The sequence below is a fragment of the Plectropomus leopardus genome, chromosome 4, assembly GCF_008729295.1.
Source record: "Plectropomus leopardus isolate mb chromosome 4, YSFRI_Pleo_2.0, whole genome shotgun sequence".
Lineage (NCBI taxonomy): Eukaryota > Metazoa > Chordata > Actinopteri > Perciformes > Serranidae > Plectropomus > Plectropomus leopardus.
Window position 1 is genome coordinate 24383788 of NC_056466.1, and position 17840 is coordinate 24401627.

The following is a 17840-nucleotide window of genomic DNA, read 5'->3' on the forward strand; positions in this document are numbered from 1 at the left end:
AACGTGCTTATCGTGAACAAGCTAAAGGATGATTGTACATTACAGGAGGGTTGTTTGTTTTTTGTTCAAAACTGAGTATAGAGTTTTCTTTTGCTGATTAAGAATGTATTAAACGTTAGAATGATAGCTGCTTTATGTACTTTGTGTATTTCCAAGCTAGCCAATACTGAAAAAAATATTAAAAAATCACAGTCTCATTATCTTGGACAAATCTATCATGTAAATTTGATAATTACCTAGAAGATTACAGACAAATAAACTCCTTTTTTAAATGAATAAATAAAATAAATTAATCAGAAAAACATCTGTTAAACAGGTGTGAGCTTTTTTTCAAAAAATATATATCCAGACAGAAGCAAAAGTATATTAACTTCCATGTGTAAGTGTCAAAGTAAAGACAGCAATATTAGCATTTTATAATTTATCCAATACAACATTAGCATTTTTGTTTGCTTTCTCCAACATCTCATATAACAGCTAATGTGCTTTTAATTTTGCCGTGCCTAGTCGACATGTGTGGTATCCCCAATATGGTAAATTATAAGTCGGAACAAAAATAATTAGTGAAACTATACTGTAACCTTTCATAATTTAACAAAGATACAAAGACTTCTAATATATAAATCTATATGCATTCTCGTATAATCAACCGAACAATGACATGACATCAGCATCTCCCTCAAATTGTGTACAGATCAAACACATCATCATAGTGAAGAATAAGCTACAACAAAACTTACATTTTTGGAAAGGATTCCTCTCTGTTGTCTTTGCAGGACTCTGCCACACATTCTTACCCTCGGTCGTCACGTAGCAACAAACTGTCACGCTCCTCGGCAGGTCACACAGCTGAAAGACATTGTAACACCTGGTTAATGTTGTCATACAGTTACAGTTAAATTTAGGTAACAAAGTACTTGGTTAGATTTGGATAAATAAATCATGTTTGTGCTAAAATAAGCTGAGTAGGCGATGACTGTCTGTGATTTTCCAGCGTTACATTAAAACACCACTAACCTGGTTTCACACTGGACAAAAACTGTGCTCTCCTTGCTGAAGTTTGCATTCCTGAACGCAGCTCTCACTCAGCCTCACTCCCTCACACCTGGTCTCACCACTACATAAGCCTCTGCTCTCCACCCATTCACTGCCAGATTGTATCTTTGCCTTCATGCAACACTTCCTAGCACCTTCTTTCACCTGTTGCTGTCCCTGCCTGCCTTTGACTAACTTGTCAAATCCACGGTAAATGCCACAGCCTTCTGTCCCTGACTACGAGTTTTGCCTTTGTCCCTCATGGCTTCTGGTTGCCTGCTTCTGTGGCTGTTTGGCATTATCCAGGCTCGACGTCTCTGGGTGAGTTAACCTGTTTCATTACCTGCTGGATTCCCCTTGTGAAAGAATGCCATGTTTTCACCTGCACTGATCCTCTATGTCGGTTCCCCTGTTTCCTTTGAGGTAGGGACTTGTGGATTTTGAAGAATCCCCTGTGATTATTTGCATTCCTGCAGTGCCCCCACATTCTCCCCAAGCCCCAGAAATGAAAAATTACAAGTTACCTTGTACCTCTAAGTTTGCATTCATTATTATCTCCATTAGTTTTACTGAAATAAATGTCTGTATGTGAAACAAAGGCAATTTATTATTTTGGCTGGTTAAAAATGTGCTTGGCTGGTTGATTATTTCTAGCAAATTGGCTGGTGAATCAAATTAATAATTTTAGTAAAGTTAATTTTGGACACTAACTGTCTGATTGTAATGCCTCAACCAAAGTTAGCAGCAACAATCACCTACAGATGCAGCAACGCTGAATGTGCAGCCCCTCCCTCCCCCTTTCAATGTGGTTTCAATGTGTGTATCAGTACTTTTTGAACATTTTCCAGCATATTTCAACATTATCGCAATATATCGATTATTGTGATAATTTGTCACGATTATTAAAATTTAATATCGTAACATTTCTATTTGTCACTCTTTGTAATACATCAGGTGCTCTTTTTCCATCAGTATTGCCACATATGGATTTACATTGGAGATGAGGCCTCTGCTCAGTTTTTTCTGCATGCGTTTTTTTTTTAAGCTGTCACCCACTCAAAAAAAAAAAAAAGAAAATGCAGAGAAACCTTGCAAATGGAGTCTGAAGAGTTAAATTTTTTTGCAAAAAAACAGACTACAAGACAAAATGAAAAGACACATTTGCTACCTCTGCCTCTGTGTTGAGTTACCTATCTGGCTGTCACCACTGTCCCGTGTCTTGTGTTTGGCTCTGCAGCTCTCTGATGGGGCTGAGCCACCCTCTTCTCTGTCTCCAAACTGTTGCTCTCTGTTTGAGAGTTAAAATTGGCTATCTGAGATATTAAAGGATATTTGTGTGACCCATTCCTCTGTCTTTTTGCAATTGTGTCTCGCTGTCACATATTCTTCACTACTTCTTGTTCAAACAACTGTGTAAATCTTACTGATGGATGTATAAAAAAAATGCAGAAAATCTAACCTATTCTGAAAAACTTAAATGACAGACAAAAGTTTTGGAGTTATTGTGCAAACATGATAGACAAAATGTGAGGTTATGTTTAGTTTTAGACATGCAACAATTTTTTTAGATGAAAAAATGGACTCCGAGTGCAAAGTTCTTTGGTTGAAAGCCTGGTCTGTCTCATTAAGACGCTCAAGGATTCCTTTGGCATCGATATCACACACCGAGGGTCGTGAGGAAAGTGACTTCTCAAATTTGCGCATGCAGTACACTTGGATGCTTTTACCATGATGACACTACAGAGAATGTCAAACAACCTGAACTCTTCTCTAAATTGTGCTTAGGAGTGGTTTTTGGTGTACCCACCGAACCAGTAAGAGTCAGATCTGGCCAGTAGAAAAGCTGCAGTGAGCTTACAAACAGCATATTAAGATATTCCCCCTTCACCATAGACAGAGCGGAAGGTGTACAGAGTTCATCGTTGAAGTTATGAGAGCTATCTCTGTGGTTTCAATGAGGAATGCTTACAACGGCACTGAATGGGAAACCAAAGGGCAACAAAAAGTCTTTTTCCCACAATGTGACAAATGTTTGCTGAAGAAAAATAACCCACAAAAGTTCAAAATGTCAAAATCCCCTAAAGACAATGTCTTGCATTGATTGTACCGCTGCTGTGAGAACCTTTTTCTATATTTTCTGGTCACTTCTGTGTTAAGGAACTTTTCATGACTTCAGGGCCTGTGACATACAGTAACCGACAAATGCAATCTTTCCCATCATATTTCAGCACTGTACATCATGGTATAGCTGACAGATACTCATGTCAGGAGTGGTGCGTCGATATTACGGCCGCTGTGTAGGAGACTCTGAATGTCACAGTAAATTTTCAGCCATACGTCAATATCAGCACAAAGCTGTTTTCCCTTGTTGGGAGAAAATGGCTACGAGAAATGAAAGGTTGGTCACCACCTTGAAAACGATTTAAGTTAATGCTCCTCAACATTGTCTATGCTGTGTGAGCCTCACAGCTGAAAGTAAAGTTTCCTCCAAGCCACTAACGAGACATTTAAAGAGGGCTAAACCTAATAAAGTCTGAGCTGTGAGGACTGCCATTTGTCAGCTGTGGAGTATTTCATTACCACTGGATGCTTTTTCTGCCCTCAGCATCACTCATATGCATGTGAACCAAACCTGCCAGCGGGCACATAATCAGAGGAATGGAGATGAATATTCAAAGTACGGGAGCGGGAAAGCCTTTTATTGACACATCAAGTCTTTTCTGGAAATGACTGTTATTATTTAAAGATAGAAATGAATCAATAATGCTCTGACATTCAACTTTGCAGGGTTTTATCGTGTTTGAATAATGGCCCCGTAAAGTGCTAGATGATTTGGAACAAGTGAGAGTGTGCTTCTCATTGCAGTTGTATGAAAACTGGGCTTTCATTAAATAAAAAAAGTTAGATACAAGCTTCTCTCATCTGAGTTTAACTCGCAAAGTGAACAAAGTTCCTGTTTTTGCCTCTGACTTTAATAATCCATCAACAGTTTTATGACAACTTGATTTCCCCTTTTTGCATAACAAGCTTTTATTCACTTTTCCTGCCTTACTTTTCAAAGCTTGCTGAGAGACGATGACGCCTCAGGGTGCACCTGATGAGCCTTGCTGTGATGTTCTCTCCTCCTAACGCTGGCAGATTCAGTCCTGGGAATTTCTGGGAGGCAGCCTCTTCTTTTGCACATTGATTTTTTCTGCAGCAGCTTGTGGGCTAATTGCCCTTATCAAAATCATGGCCTGCTTAAATGATGGCCGCCTTTAATCGCCTTCACCCTTGCCAGCAGCCACTGACATTTAGTACAATTAATTAATGCAAAGACAACAGGGGGTTGGTATCTGCTCCGCTTGGCTAAGATGGCAGCTTTTGTTATGTAACACGTCCAGGCGAGGCCTCAGAGAGGGGGAGAGCTTGCAGTTGATATCTCACTATCAGAGAGGCTGAAGCATTGGAGAAGCTCAATTAAAACAATTAAAAGCTCATTGGTTTGAGAGGAAGGTGATGTGGGAAGCCATGGGAAAACTGTGTTGGGTCTTTGATCTCATTATCTTGTAACCATGTACTCAAGCTTTTATCCATTTTGAGTTCCAAGGGCAACAGTAGAAACAGCCAGTGTCCAATAATAGCTTACGGTAGCCTATAGCAACCACTGGGTGGAGACGGGCAGTATTTTAACTAAATGTATTAAAAATATATATTTAATAAATTTTTTTTGTATTTTGCCTGACAGAAAAAAAAACAAGATTTCATTTGTGAATGACTTATTTAGGAGCTTGCATTATGTAAACTGAAATAAATTATTTAAGATTCTGTATGCAACATTCAGAGCATTAATATAGCAGCAAACCGATATATAAAGTAATGCCGTCCTGAGCAAAGATTGAAGTCATGCTACGTGTGTGTGCATGTTAGTGTATTTGAGTTTCACACTGGCTAGGTAATCACCGCCGCTTTGCACTATGTATATGACAGTTAGTGCTGAAATTGGAACAGCGTCACTGCAGAAGCAAAGCACCCACCGTCTTGCCGGCTCAGCCACCCCCATGCGTCCACACAACTCATACTCTCTGAATTCTGCATAGACCCCCTTTAACGTGCCATTTAATTCCGAAATGAGTCACATTTTTATCTCCATTTTTAAACTGTAAAAAAAACTGTACAACAAAAGGCCTTATCACAGTCTTTGGCTAAACGCAAGTGAATAACATGACATGTCAAGCAACACGCTTAAACCACTCCAGCCAAACTCTTTATCCAAGATAGCATTACATTTTCCAAACTCATCTGTTACTTATTATTATTTTGAATGCTTTTGTCTTGTAAAGGAGTAATACATTAAAACAAAAATGTAACCTTTATGTTGATCGTGCACATATGTTGCAAGTATCCAAACAGGCTGCTCAGAATGAATCCCTGTACATTACATTTTCCTTTATCATATTGCATCATCATTGTCATATGTACAATATTGTATTTGTATTTTGTCCTCTGTATGATGTACAATTAATATTATAAGTGCCATAATGAATGGTAAAAAAATGACAAATTTACAATTAGTAGTTAGTTTTGATTTATTTTACTTCCTAACACAATTAGGGTAGCAAAAAATGGATCCTACGTGTTTACTTATCTCTTCTCACATGAGCTTTTCCAGCCAGTCGTGCTTCATCTACACTAAGAGGGAACTTCTACAGTCAGATGATGTCTGTATTTGACCCTTTCTGTATTCATAAAAAAAAAGTATTTGTATGGGTTTGCTTGCAGCTGATGAAGTCAAAGTGGTTAGCTTTCTTGCTTGCCAACGCTGGCAAAATACTGAGAGGATACGTCAGTTGGCTAGCTTGCCAAATTACTTGCCCAGCTAATACAATACCAATTTATGTGTTATGACAAACGATAATGATTAAGTCAACAATAAATCATGTAGTGATAAAAAGCGCTTTCTACTAGTCAAGAGCGATACAGAGGGAGCAAATGTGCTTTCTGATCAAGGGTTAGTGATCTGGCTTCTGCTCTAAATGGATCTGTCACAGTTTGCTTGTAATGTTAAGTGATATGATAATTTTCAATACAGCCAGTGGTCCTAATGAAATATTGAAACATTGGCAGATAGTGACACTGTACTAAATATGGATGTAATATATATTTTCCAGCATTCTATCAACATGACGGTCAATCACAGTCACAGTCTCTTGTCCCCGTTTTTGCTGATGAGCAGATGCTCGGCTCCTTCCCTACCTATCTTGTTGAAAGTTTCATAAACCATCTCAAAAATACTGATATTTTTTAACTGTTTTTGCTGTAATGGAAAGTTTGACGGGCACAGCAACAAAGTCGAGGTTAACACAGGGTGGATTCCAACATCAGCAACATGACAAGTGTATGATGACAAACAGAGCGCTGATCAGAGAAAATATTCACACCTCTTTACCCAATAGTCCTCAGACACAACACTGTGAGAGGGAAAGAAATGAAAAACAGTTGGAAGCAGAAAAAGGAATCATTTTTATCAATGTTAGAGCGATTCATATTGGTTACAGGAAGGAACAGATAGGAGCAAATAAATATGGCTCACTGGGGAAATTAATAAGACTGACTGTTCTACCCTAACATTACAAGCACAGCTCTGACACTGATGCACTGCACAAATCTGTTAGGGAAAAGAGAGAAAAAAGATTTCACATGATCAAAACAGCAGCTGAAAACCCCTGAAAAACCCAATTAAACTAAAAACTGTTGCAAGGGCTGAACAGGTGTAATTAGTGATTAATGCTTCGCTGCTTTTGTGTTTGTTTCACCATGTTCTGGCTGTGTTTGCTCCTGCTGCTCTCCATCTGTCATAAACAAACATGTTGTCCCCTCAGGTTTGAGTGGCCTCTCAGGTTATTCGTATTTGTGGTTGCTGTCTTGGTTAGTCCCTCCTTTGCTGCTGGTGTTTGTGCCACTGATCTCTTTTTACTGTTTTGCCAGTTGTTAGCCTCATTGCTTCATCTGTTGCTCATTATGTACTCTCTCTGCTCCACTGTCCCCTTCTCTCGCTGCTGAGTGTTTTATTGGTCTTTTATTTGAATCCCAACATGCTTCCCCACCATGAAGAGCCCCTTTAACTCTCCGGGCCATCTTAAGCTACTAACAGTTTGCGTTTTAATCTACTTGCTTTTATGCTTGAAAGTTTTTAAATGTCTCACAGTGAAAACAAACGCTGAATTCACATCTGCCACTCTTCTCTAGACAGGTGTTATAACCCACACAAATGCACTGTCAGGGCTTCTTTTCTGCAGCGCCAAGCTACATATTCAACACAGACACTGTTATCGTTTGACTGCCAAATTTTGTCCAGATGCTGTCAAAGTTTGATTGCCAGCCAGCTGAAAGATGTAATCATATGCCATGTTGCTTCTTGTATTTTTCTGAGCTCTTGTTGTCTTGCACTGCTAACCAAGGCAGAAGCAGCTCGTCCCGTACCTATTCCACAGGAGAGCGAGACAATCCTGGAATGAATGTTTCTGTATCACAAAACTTATGAAATCACAGGTTGCCAAATGATTTCTTGTCATGGCTGAAAAGAGGACGAGATGAGGGCACAGCTTGAATTTTAGAGAAAAAGAAGAAGAAAAAAAAGATCCCTGTGGTGCACAATAGTAATACAGCAAGAATGGGACAGATACATCTGTAAGGTTGCAGGGCAAAATTCTCTTGAGTCAGTACGGCAAACAAAAATAAAGCACAAACAGCTCACTGTGTGTAGGTAGTTACAGAGCTGAACTGTTAGTAATAAATCCCACGAAGACAGACAGCACACAAACAAAAAAACAAGAATCAAACTGCAAGATCTTGCTAGCTGACTATACAGGGGACCTTGAATATGTTTACATGCACAAAATATTAAATTATTTCTGCCCATTTTCTGAAAAAAACAAACTAACAAAAAAAAAAAAAACAACCCAAAAACCCAATATTCTTTAAAAAGATGATTACATGACTATAGAAAATGAAAATTCCTTTAATACTCCCATGGCATTCAGAATTGAAAACTCAGATTATGCCCTAATGTGTCATTTATAACCACAAAATATATGGGGAACAGCTGGAGCTTCTTGTCATTTTGCTTCTTTGCATCGAAATAAGATTTTTTCCAGGTTTCCTTCTGGTGGCGGACTTGTTTGACCATGTGAACACAGCTTCCCTCTTTCATTCCTTCGACCACCTTCTAAGTCCATCTTATGATATTTGCATATTTCCAAAAACCTGTTGGTATCCAAGTTTCTTATAATGTCTAAAGGTAGATGTCTTTCTTCTTCTGACCAGGAATATGGGCTCTTCTTTTGGGCGTGCATCACTACCACAGCCTTGCAAACTGTTGACATGCAGGTCTGTGTACAACATATCCATGACAACGCACAGAACCATCCGTAAACAAGAAAAAGGCCATGTGTCACAAACTGTGGTAAAAATCCCAATTGAGATGCAAATTCTGACTGCGCTTAACATGCCCAAATAATGCTACTGAACCCTAAATTATACCGACATATCAGGTCTTTTTTTGAAAATGCGAAATTCTGAAAAGGCCACATTTGGGAAATATAAACTGAATATGCTGTTTACATGCATGCCCTTTATCAAATTGAGAATAATATTGGTATGCATACACAAGCAGCCAATGTAAAAAGCATTACAGAAACAGCCACATCTACAGTGGAGGTAAGAATTTACAAATTGTGCTGATGGGGAGCATTAGTTATTTAAATTGAAACAAAACGGTTTATCACAGCAGCTGTTTTCAATAAGTAAGGCACTGATAAACTCACTGTGCACTGTCTGCTCACCACGTAATGATAGAAAACAATGACTAGGTAATACAATTAGTGAACACAGCAAAGTATTTAGCAACTAAACAGCCAAATATCTCCTTCGTGAGTGGGGAGAGACCAAAATAGAGCTAAAAACAGAATAAATATTATGCAGGGTTGACAATACTCGCACTTCTGGCACACACTTTTACTTTCAGTCTTACGCTCTAAGCCTGCCAGAAAAAATATCATGCCCAGTCACTGCGACAGTGACACATTGGTTGGAAAGGTTGCTTGGTATTCAGCTCCGAATAAGTCTCCGCTTTGAGGGGTTATTGCCACTAAAAATGATATCAGTTTTGTATTATCAGTGAATGAATGGAGGTGAAACCAGATAAATCAGAGAGGGTTTACGGATAAACTTGTGGAAATACTCGTATTTCATTGGCTGACAGATCTGTCAAAACCACAAGCTGGACCTACAGCACTAACAAACTTAAACAGCCTACATAATGCAAGCTGTTACATTATAGGAATTCACAAGAGGGGAAAAAAATTAAGACCTCATTGTAGACAGTATGTAAACTCAACAACTCACAGAACTTATGGATTTTTAGCAGAGTATGATACTCTCTGACCCTGATGACAAAGAAGTGAATTGCACTTACTGCACTCTCACTGAATCACATTGAATCAGCTGCACCATAATGTTGATCTGGCCTAACACTCTCTGTCAGAGGTCACGTTGCATAATGTAATGGTGTGGCTCCTAAACAAACTTTAACAAAACCAAAAAAATATTCCAGACGTGGATCACCCCAGACCTCCATACAGAGGTGCGGGTCAGGCTAAACAGCTGATGAAGCCCATGGCATCACTCCAGTCAAGTACCTAAAGTTGGTAACTGTGGGCTAATGACACTTTATGTGTGCTGCATGTGTAAATAAGCAACTGATTGCTAACACAGTCACCACAACAGCTGTGTAATGGGATGATTTGTCAATTTCATATGTTTGCAGCTTGTTGCCCCCAAGTGCCAACCAATATTAGTTAATGCAGCTTTAATATCTTAGCCTGAGGGTGCTGTGGCACTGAGGGAAGCTAATGCTGTATTTGATGGCAGAAATCTGCTCATTAGGTTTTGATATTTGTTGTGTAGAAATGGAAAATGAGACTGATAGTGGAGCAAGAGGAAAAGGTGAAGTATAACCAAAAACATTAACCAGGCCATGAGGCTGTAATATACCTTGTGCTGGCACAAGTGTTGATCAGGAGAATTCTTGACTTGACAACAGAGGGCAAAAAAACATATGGCATCATCATCTAAAGACCATAAATACCCACACAATTATGAAAATCTTACCAGGAGTAGATGAGGTACCAAAGTGTTGCATGGAGTGACCAACTGACCAGAGCTGCCATCCTTTGCCCCATCACTACATAAACAAAACACACAAGAAAAATGACCAGGTTAGATGACACTAGAATAGACTTAATTTTGCAAAAATATGTTTTTGGTTGGTTTGTTTGTTTTTGGGTGAATTCTACATTACAGCCACCTCATAGATTATTTACCAGTACAATACATGACAACAACAACATGTTTTAGTTTAGTTTAATTGCTAAGGAAATCACTAAAATTGTACATTTATGCACAAGAACCAGATGTTTAGTGTTTGTAGCACAATGCTAACTTGCAACACCTGTCCACAGGAGGCATTTTAAAAATGCAAAGCATCTAAAGTACAGTATCTGCTGTGTATCTGAACCTGACAACCCCATCATCCAAGGAAATCCATCTAAACTCGACATTCATGTTTTTTGCATTAATTTAAATGGCTAGGGTCATTTATAATTAATAGTTATTTACAACATTTCACTTAAACACCAACATACTGTATGTCAAAGCAGCCACAGAAACTACACATTCAACAAAAAAATTGCTTTCCACAATACAGTCTTTTCTTTGTCTCATTATAATTAAATCAGCTTCTTATTTGGAGATGACTGAATTTTGATCTGTTTCTCCTAAATCCCCTTTAGGAAAAGGAGCAAAAAAGAAAAAAAAAAAAAACAAGCAGAAGTTGTTTTTGCTGTATTCATAGGCTTCTCAGAGGTTTCTCAACGACTTGAATTTAATCACTGAGACAAATTTCTGGAATTGTGCAGGCTAATTTTTATCCAGTCAAGTTTTCCTTTGAATCTTATTTTTATCTCAAGAGTTATTTTTTTTTAAAATACATAATACATTTTTACATAATAAAGAATACTGCATTAGAACTGTATGGAGAGGGAAAAGAAAGCAAGGCAGTGTATGGATGTAGGCGAGAGATGTGACCCACAGCCAGGTTATTAGAGATTTTAATAATGCAGGACTGTGAATACAGCCATTTCATACAGGAGATAAGTGTGATTTCTTTGGCTGTGCATTCAGCCAGTAAAGGTTTATATGAGACAGTTGTCACTCTGCTTGTCACTGAGACCAGGGTTGTTGGAGGTATGTATGTTTAATTTCCATTGTAGTTTAACAATGGGCCTACAGAAAAACACTTCCCGCACCAATGTGTTTGATGTTTTGAAGCAGTGCTGTTGTCTTTGATGTTGTTTCTACCCACTTCACATCTTACCTGACTTTAAGAGCTCTTGTAAGCTGATGGATTTTTTTTTCTAAAAGCCTTAGGGAGAGCTACTGCATGGGGCTAGAAGACAATTAGGAGGACACCTTGCAACTGAACTGGAAAATTAAAGTAATTCCAGTCCAACAGCATTTTAAGACAAACTTGAAACTACAACTGAGGTTTAAACCTAACATTTACTGTAATCTAGAGTGAGGTACAAGCAACACAGAGAGAAACAACAGAATCAATATTCCATTTAAAAAAAAAAGTAAATTTACACTCATATAAAGGCTGTCCTTAAGATTTTGATCCACCAACCTGTGGCAAAATATCTGAAAAAAGTGTAACTTTTCTAAAATTGAACGCAAAAATAAACATAAATCAAAAAATGTATTGAGTTGCGACTGTTTGTTGTCTGTATTTTTTATGGAGGGGGTGCTTTTACCAGTACAGAGGCAGTTGAACATACAGCTTTCTTTTCATTCCATTGGCTTGTGGCCAGGAGAGGTGCCAGTTCACCTCCTAGACACTGCCAAGTTGCCCTTGAACAAGGCACCAAACCCCCAACTGCTCAGAGCGCCTGTCCACGGGCAGCCCCCTGACTCTGACCTGTCTCCATTTAGTGCATGTATAGCTCCCATTTGTTTGTGTGTGTATTTTGGGCTTGTGTGTAAATGACAACAAAACAAATCCCTTGGGGATTAATTAAGTATATATGTTTAAAAAAAAAAAACATTTAAAAAGAAAGTTAGTGGCCCATTAGAATAATCAAATCAGCATCTTTTTCAGTCTGCTAGATATATGTTATAGAAATGACTGATTAACAAACTTATTAGATAAAACAGATATTGACAAAGTTTTTCCTTTATATGCAGTTTAGAAAAGTTAATACATAAAAATATATCGCAACTGATATTATCCCAATACTCAGAATATTGCAAAACATTTAAAATTGGTATAATAACATATTGTGACGTAAGTATTGTGATAATGTTGTATCTGGGGCCTCAGAGAATTTCTTCCTTATTTTTGGCCACGATGGAAATTGGCTTCAAAGCCCGGTGATGTACCTGGAGGCCTGGTAATGCCGAACTCAAGGCTTCAAAATGGGAGTCCACAAACCAATACGCAGTTACGTCAATTATTTCTACAGTCTGTGCTTTGCAACTATATTTGTTTTCACTTTTCAGCTTGTAAAACTTCACGTTGTTCAACAGCAGTATTTATTATTAAATTACCCAGGGATACTTTTTTCCACACCAGTATTCAGAAGTTATCTTTAATTCTCAATTAGTTCAGTCAGCGTATCCTTCGCTAACTCCTCCAAAGGCCACTGTACTGAAAAACGCTTGGAGGCACAGTGAATGCCACTCATGTGCTTGATATTTTTGTATCAAATACAAGCCTCAGAAATTCTACAATGTTTGAATTGAATCAGACGGATGGCTCCTGGGGCGTTCGATATGTCCAATATGGCCTTGCTGAGGATTGCTGGCATCAACAAAGGAGGAATCCAGCAGCCTTTTAATTATGTCAATACATCTGCCTTTGTACTTTGGCAGGCACTTCCTCTCTTTATTTCAGTCTCTCTTTTTAAGCTCCAAAATGCTTGTAAAACATGAAGATTTCTATTAGGTATTCACATTTTCAGTCTGTTTCTGTTAATCGTGACAAATGGGACATCGATTCCACTTTAAGCATGACCTCTATTACATCACAGACACCTGTCAAAACTGTGCAGAATCCGGCTTGTCGATAGAGACAAAGGCCTGAAACTGTGAACAAAAGTTGTTTTTTTTGGGGTTTTTTTTGTTTTGTTTTTTTTTTACAAAAATCAATTTGCGTCTACTCTGAATGAAAAGGAAGGACACTTAAACATGCCTGCTGGCAGAACAATGATGACTGATGAATTCAGGTCAGGGAAGAAGGTCGTTTATATTTCAGACGGAGAAGATGTCAAACTTATCTCATGAACAGCAAAACAACTCTTTGTGCTAAATGAGGACACTTAAGCATAATTTGCATCTACACTTTCTGAACAACAGTTTAGCATTGTAATGAGGAAAACAATACGACTCTGTTGAAACACAGTCGTGGTGAAGAATTTTCAAAATGAGCCCCTGGTGTGCAGGTAAAACTTACAATGATGTATAATTAAGATTATACATTTACTTTTCAAACACAAATAACCACGGGTTTTATTCTACAAAAAATGCATGTAACATTTTGTGGGTTTTTTTCCTATTCCTGATATGAAAGCCCCTAGGCTTCTAAATCAGGCTGGTGCAAAACCCTGCTGTGACCAGCGAGAGGGTCAGCACCACAGGTCTGCAGAGAAAAGCTTTTTCCTCAGAATGCCTTGAATTAATCTTGGAAGGGCAGAGCAGTGAAGCAGAGGAATCACAGAGACTGTGAAAGCAGGTAGGTGCAGGGGAAAAAAACGGTTCAGAATGGTTTCATAAACCCAGAGAGTAAGTTAATGCCCCTCACGTACAGCCAGGCGCTCTGTTCTCACTGTGTCGGCTTTGAGTCTGCAGAACACCAAATGGCCCGATCACTGCATAATGAGCTTGTTGTGGTCAGCAAAGCCTCGAGCCCCAGTGTGGCGAAGATCAGAGGAGAGGCCCTTAAACAATACAGGGTTACTGTGAATTGTGGGTTGTAAAGGTATAGGATATAAAGAACGTGTTTGGACTAACGATTGTGCAGTTGAAAATCGTTAAGTCTTGTGAAGTGACACTTGAGAAAACATGACTTAACAGGATTGCTGTGAATTATTTTCTATAACAGCTTTAACATTTATGAAGCCCAGTAGGAAGGGATGTCATGAAAGGATAGAATATTTCACATTAAAGCTGGGGTAAGAAGTTTCATTTTGGCATCACTGGACAAAAATCTCATCATACACTTTTAGCATATTGTCATTCAAGTGGTCAGAGAGAAATGTAAACTTCTGCACATCCACTTGGCTGCATTCAGGCATTAGATAATGTAACTGTGACAGGATTTTTTGGCTTATCACTGGTCATTTCAGAGATAACGCATTCCTATAGGCTAGTCTGCAAATGCAGATGTGTGTGCACGTCCTTTCATTGAAGAATCCTGCAGAGAAAATTCCTTTTCCAGCATTGGCAACAATTGCCTATACTGCAAGGCAAAACATGACGATTGACTTATCAAAAAGAGAGTCTGACAATGAACGCAATAATACGTCAGTCAAAACCTGCTCTAAGAAGAGTATGTGTATTTTTCATTTCTTCTTCTGTTTTTGTTCTGTTTTAAGCATATTTCTATATATACATATTAGATATACATAGTAGATTTCTGCCTAACGTGAGACATAAACATTCTTCACTGTCTTTGATACCACTCTGACATCTGAAATAATATCAGATATAATATATCAGTTAACTTTGCTCAGCATGAAGACTAAAACTAGATGTACCGCTATGCGATTGTATACCTCAGCACACCAGTTAAGTTGCACTTACAGTTTACATCCATGTAGTAATAACATGGATGCTTCACATACATCTCCTCCCCGGCAGCACAGAAGATCTATACAACTGGCACAGTTTCAAGGTGGACACTCAAGGTTCTTGATTAAACATGTTTTGTGAGGTCACTATGACCTTGACCTTTGACCCTCAACCACCAGATTCTAATCAGTTCATTCTTGAGTCCAAATGGACATTTGTGCCAAATTTTGGGAAACAACCTTCATGCCATCTACAGATAATTTAGATGCAAGATCACCATAACCTTGACCTTTAACCACCAAAATCTAATCACTTCATCCTTGAGTCCAAGAGAACGTTTGTGCCAAATTTTTAAAGCCTTTCTTGAGATACTGTGTTCATAAGAATGAAATAGACGAGATAGATAGAGATCAAAGCAACCTTGACTTTTGACCTATGACCACAAAAATCTAATTAGCTCAGAATGCGCTGGACGGACAGACGAACAAACAGACTCCCACCTCTGCTATCACCAGAACGGAGGCATAAAAACAGAAACAGATGTTTTACTGGGTGTTATGTGCCTGGCCATGAAACAGTAAATTGTGGCTTTTACTCTTCAACTTTTTAAACTAAGCAAATTATATACATGTTAATTAGAGAGCTTTAGTGGTGCAAGTGGGTGGATTTTATTTTGTTGCAGGAAGAAATACCGACACAATCTCAGGGTTTTGAGCTGTGTGCAACTGCATACTCGGATACTGTTCTCATATGTAGGCGTCTTCTCCAACCTCATTAACTCTACTACATGACTACAACAGCTATTGTCTGACCCCGAAATGCCATTATGGTAGCATCACTAGATAAACATTCCACAGCAATGTTTTCTTAAATTAATTATTAAAAATTAATTAGTTAAATATTTTTTCAGAATAAGTGAAAAAAGTGGATCTGTAAACTTTGCAACTCTGCAACTTAATCCAACCTCCAGGATGGATTAAAATCACAGTACAGGGGGACATTCAGCAAATGTACTTGGAGTGCAGATGATCACCCTAACATTACAGCTAAATATCTAACGACGATCCAGACCACTGGAACAACATGTTTAAAATTACAAGGAGATTTTTCTCCTGTCACAAACAAAACTCAGCACTAAGATAGTCATGTACTCGTCTGCAACCACTCAAATGTATTCAACATCCTGAAAATTCAACAATGAGACAATTCTGTATGGTTAGGAGGAATTTGTTCCTCTGTTTATACATTAATGAATCTGAAAGAACAACATCAGAGGCTATGAATAAACATAATTACACCTCTTTGACATTTTTCAAGTATGTAGCACTGTAATTTTAAAATCACAGAAAACCCTCAATGTTTTTTGTATCAGTATGAACTGAATCCATGCAAATGTTACAAAAAAATGTATTGTTCTCTGACTTGTTAGCAAAGTAATGTGTGATGAATCCTTTTATACATCATATTATGCTGTTATGGAACACAGAAAGCTATCAAAACAAATATTTTCAGGCGTACTTCTCGGAATTACCACATAAAGAAGAAAAACATCTCACACCGTTTCCAACACAGAGCTGTGTGTGTGTGTGTGTGTGTGTGTGTGTGTGTGTGTGTGTGTGTGTGTGTGTGTGTGTGTGCGCGTGCGCGTGTGTAGGCCAGCTGTGTATTCAATGAGAAGGCGTTGAGTAATTTCGTGTTTTGTTTGCAATAGTACGCCTCTCACCTACTGAAGTACGGTAAAATGGAGAATTTCGCTTCTTCTCTCTACCCTCCAGAGGATGAGAGGTGGGCTGATTGGCTCTCTGCCACAAAACCTGTTCAGACATAACTTCTGACATCATATATGTAGCGAAAAAAAAAAAAAATCTGCATGTGGGATGAGTATACATGTATGACATATATGATATACATAGATGTGGAGGTAGATCATTTAGAAAATGTTAACTCTCTCCTTCATATCATATGGCTTCCACACATGATAATCTCTTTTCTCTACATATTTGCATAATTATTAAGATAATGATGCATAATTTTTTAAATACTCCTCTAATACAGCAATCTTTTAATCCTGTGCCAGTTTTCTGGAACTTTGGATGACAAAAATGAAGTGTGAATTGTTTTTATTGTTTTGTCGAAAATGTGTTGGCTGCTTTTGTTTTCCTCTGTCATCTGTAAACTCCCTCACTTATCAGTGCGGTTGAGTACACTTGAACACTGTTAGTTTCCAGCTCATGAATTTATAATTCACCACTGGTCAACCCCTGGAGAGAACACTGACTGAATTACTTTGTGTAACAAAAAAAAAAAAAAAAGGTACAACGTTGAAACATTCGTTCTTGCATGCTCTGGATTAACCCTGCATTAGGAGTCCATGCTCTCACTAAAACTGAGAAGAAATGAACTGCATTGTGGTACTGTGGGACACGCATTGACTCCAGTGTCGCTATCAATTTTCAGCAGCAAACACTTCGGTTCCCTGGTCAATATTCAAATTTGCTTCAGATTGCTAAAATTTACTTGACTTAGAAATCATCTGCTGTTCCAAATTATTCTCAAAAAGCATTTGCAAATCAGCATGACTATGATACTATTATACTAAATCCATCTTCCCAATATAACATGGTGTATGTGTTTATGGTGTTTAGTAAGTGGGTCAATACAGCTGCACTAACCAGCCGCACTTACGTAACACAGCAGGACGAACATAGTGATTGATGATCATGGCTGAAGACTGAGGACAGGTTACCTTATCTCCTTCTAACAGCTGTGAAACTCACATTTTTCTCGAGATCTCAGTGTCCTCTGCACTGACTTTGCAAGTTGGAGACTTTCCTAAACCCACTTGAATAATTTATTACGTACAACATGATTACATGTAGTCAGCCAGGAGCTTTTTTATCTTTTCTGCATATTGCATATTT

The 17840-nt window shown here is 38.3% G+C and overlaps 1 long non-coding RNA gene across 1 annotated transcript in view; it reads right to left on the reverse strand.

Moving 5' to 3' along the window:
• Positions 1-746: 746 nt before the first annotated feature.
• Positions 747-17840, reverse strand: part of LOC121942624 — a 60241-nt gene continuing 43147 nt past the window's right edge. The window contains exons 2-3 of the long non-coding RNA XR_006105815.1: positions 10186-10258; positions 747-849 (exon numbers count right to left, since the gene is read on the reverse strand). This is a non-coding gene — a long non-coding RNA (uncharacterized LOC121942624). The remainder of the gene's footprint in view (positions 850-10185; positions 10259-17840) is intronic.